Below are 4,072 nucleotides of genomic sequence, written 5' to 3'. Positions count from 1 at the left end.
GATGATCACTGCTAGTGGAGATCTGCTAGCGGATCCAAGGAATTACAGAATACAAAAACAGCCATTAAACACAAAAAAAATAGAGAACACACTAGCAACAGCATACAGCGTTTTCTTGTTTTTCACATTTTTAATTTGGACGGATCCTGAGGCAATACGTCCATGGCATGCATCCTGCTAACGAACAACAAAATATGTGTCAAACAAACCATACAAACAAAGAAATGCTGTAAAATAAAAACATTCCTGCCCGTCGATCGAGCCCATTAAAACCTGTAACCTATAGAAAGGGGGAGCCGTTTCACAGGAACCCCATAGACTGAGGAGTCCATGCAGAATATAGCCCAATTCATATTTCATTCACATATTGCATCTGACAGAGAAATGGTGAAGAGATGAATAGTCCAAAACAATTTCTTCGTTATAACAGTTCAGGCTTTATTCTCAGCTAGTGTTCACAATCCAATGTTAAAGTCTCTTCAAAAAACAGATGTGAACTCTCTCATGGCTTTGTCGAGAGAGACGATGTTACAATGTTGGCACACTGTCTTAAGGATAATTCAGAACAGGGCGTACACAGGTTTTTCAGGAGGCAGATGCTTGTATGCTCGCATCACTTAATTAACTTGAGAGAATAGATGGCTTAACCCCCCTTTTTGGTATGCATCTGCACGCACCTCAGAGCTGGCTCTGTGACATATTCAAGACATATTACCCGCGCTTTTGTGCCCAACAGACATAATCCTTTGATGGATGTGCCACATCGGATGACCACATCCTATTCGAACCAATTTGAGCTATCTACGTAATCTGGTTAAAAACAAGTTGTCTAATTTATTGGGTTGTAATCTCAGCGTTGGTAAGAGAGCAATCAATAGCCACCTCTACCAAGAGCACACAGAGTGAAGGACACAGAGAACAATGCCTGTATGCTATAAGGCCTGTATGTTAAACGTTAAGCGGAGCCTGCGGTATAGTTATTTTATTTGTGGAAGGCAGGATGCGTTGTTGCCAGGGCAGGAATGTCACGGCGGCCACGACGGCCATGGCCGTCGTTGCCCCTCTCTTTGGCCGTGTGCCCCTCGAAAAATGACATGCCCAAACTGCCACAGTGGCCGTGGTGCCCCAGCGCCCACAGCAGTCCATTAACTGCCGATTACCGTTTTTTCCTCTGCGCGGTTTTCCAGTCATTACGGTAACAGCATGCGTGGTTGGTTGAGCTGCTCACATGACCAGTAGTAGATTCGATTTACTCTCGTAGCAGCCGCCGCATAGGGAGTCCGCGAGCCGCGACAGTGTTTATACAACACAAAACCATCACCGGGCTAAACGGGAGTTAAATCTAACGCAGCTTGTTGAATAAATCCCGATGTGCGAACAAATGCCTTCAAACTGAGCTCTGCTGAGCTCAGGACAACCACCGAAAATGCAGCGCTAAGGGAACCAAAAGCTATTCTTTCAGAAACTTCATTATTCCAAGTAGGCTATTCCAAGTTGAGAAAGGATCACTCCGCAAACGGGAGGGAGGAGCTTGTGTGCGTGTGTGTGTGCACATGACCAGTGATGGAAAAAGTACTCAAATGTTTTACTTAAGTAAAAGTATATACTGCAATGTAGAAATACTACCATTGCAAGTAAAAGTCCTCAAATTCAAAATGTACTTGAGTAAAAGTACAAAAGTATTGGTATCAACATTTACTTAAAGTACCAAAAGTACCACAAGCTCACGAGTCACAAGGCGTTATGCGACACATTTTGAGCTTGTAGATCTGCTATTTATTCTACAAGCTTGGCTATTTTCAAACAGCCTAAATAGGGCTAAAGTGGTTCATGTATGTTTTATATTATGATTTATATATGCAAATTAACTAGTAACTAAAGGTTTCAAATAATTGTAGTGGAGTAAAAGTACAATATTTGGATCTGAGATGTAGTGGAGTAGAAGTAAAAGCAAATTGGAAATACTCAAAAAATTACAATAAACAATTAAGTACAATACTCAAGTAAATGTACTTAGTTACTTTACACCACTGCACATGGCAAAACCAGAAATAAACAGCTTCGTGATATTTATTTAATTGAAAGGCATTACATTAAACCTTAACGTTTAAGCTAAATTAATTATGAATGTGGCGTGGACTTAAAATCATCATCGTGACTACTAATTGAAGCCGAGGCCGAATTGGTCCGAATCGCATGGATGAGCCCTGACAGCACATGGTTGGTGCTACAGACTCCAAATTTCGCACACAGATAGCTCAGACCTTTGCCTACGTTCTTAGCTAGGCCTCGACCCGACCCGATACACAGTTTTTTGGATCCGGCACGAAAGATTTGGAATCTCCGTATGAGGAGATGACTGACATCGGGCTGTTCCGGAGCAAGCGCTGACTCATTGTGACTGATCACTTCATAAAAGGCTCTGACATCACATACGCTAGATGAGTCAACTAAAAACTTCTCTGAGTGTGGCATAAACTAAAGTCTTTCTTCCTCTCACTTCGAGGTGAGCAAAGTTCAGGGTGCTCTTCAGAGCGGTTGGGTTCAGGGGAATTAGCGGGCTGTGCCTTTAAGAGAACCAGGTGAATAATGTGGATAAGCCCGGGCAGTTCCCTCTCACGCTAAACTTAAATAATAAAGGGGAATAAGGAGCCCAGGGGCTAGGGAACTCCGGGGCGCTCTGTAAGTAAAGTAAGGGGTGCTGTGTCTGCAGAGATCTCCATATATGGGCATAAGTGGACAAAGGCAAACTGATGGTCAAAACGGGTCCTATGACAACAGGTATAATGGGGTTTGCATTAAAGGGTAGGGCCGGAACCGGTACTGTGTCTGCAGAGATCTCCATATATGGGTATAAGTGGACAAAGGCAAACAGATGGTCAAAACGGGTCCTATGACAACAGGTATAATGGGGTTTGCATTAAAGGGTGGGGCATTCATTCCCTATTTTAAATTCGGCACGCGTGTTTCCCGCCGCAGCAGGTAGTCGGGGGCACTAACAGATGCAGAGATCTCCATAATGGGCATAAACGGACACAGACATCAGATACAGAGATCTCCATATATGGGCATAAAATGGATGCAGACAGACAGATACAGATATCTCCATATATGAGCATAAATGGACACAGGCAAACAGATGGTTTTAATTGATGGCCTTCTTGCCCTGGCACTTGGCCTTTGTGCCCCTAAAATGAAGAAATTCCAGGCCTGGTTGTGACATCACATTGTGACATCACATTCCTTCCTTGTCCCTTGTATGCCCAATTGACCATATGGAGATCCCTGATGTCATCAATATTAAGCCCATAGCTTGGAATGCCCAAATGGACATATTGTGTGAGTCTCATCTGGTCTAAAACACATCTATGATGTCAGGCACACACATCTATTTGTCCAACTTAAACAACCAACCGCAACTCGAATCACACTTGCAAATGAAGTTCGTCCTGTGCGAATTCCTTCCTGCGCTTTTCGCCCTTGTACTGGTTTTAAATGTAGTTTAACAGATGCTCTTATCCAGAGTGACTTACTGTACAAGTTAGAGATCAGAATAATCAGAGACAATGAAGACAATTTTCAGACTCCACCTAAACCCATAGCACTACTGAAACTCATTGACCATACATGAAGCTAGTTAGCACTTGTTTTTAGTTTTTTTTTAGAACCTTTTCTTTTTTTCCTTTACTGATTATATAGGTTTTTTTTGTTTAGTTTTTTTTAGATTGATATTCATATGCATTTGGTTATATTGTTGCTGATGTTCTGACATATTAACTTGTTTATTATAGTGATGTGTTATCTGCTTATTGCAAATCGCTTTGGATTAAAAGTGTCTGCTAAATGCCTAAACTGTAAACTGCAACAATGAACAATATTATGTGTAGAGTGCAGAGAGAACGGTGTTTAGTGCCTCAAACTAGGAATTCATCTCTTTTTAAACAACCAACAATCGAGTAGTTTCCATGGGATTCCAAGGAATTGAAACATTGAATCCTGAACTCCTAAAACTCAGTGACGATCATCCTTCCAGTGGGATGATCAGAGGAGAATGAGGGATCGTTTGAGAGTT

This window comes from Nannobrachium achirus (assembly GCF_963921795.1).
Source record: "Nannobrachium achirus genome assembly, chromosome: 2".
Classification (NCBI taxonomy): Eukaryota; Metazoa; Chordata; class Actinopteri; order Myctophiformes; family Myctophidae; genus Nannobrachium; species Nannobrachium achirus.
This window is presented reverse-complemented; position numbering follows the sequence as displayed.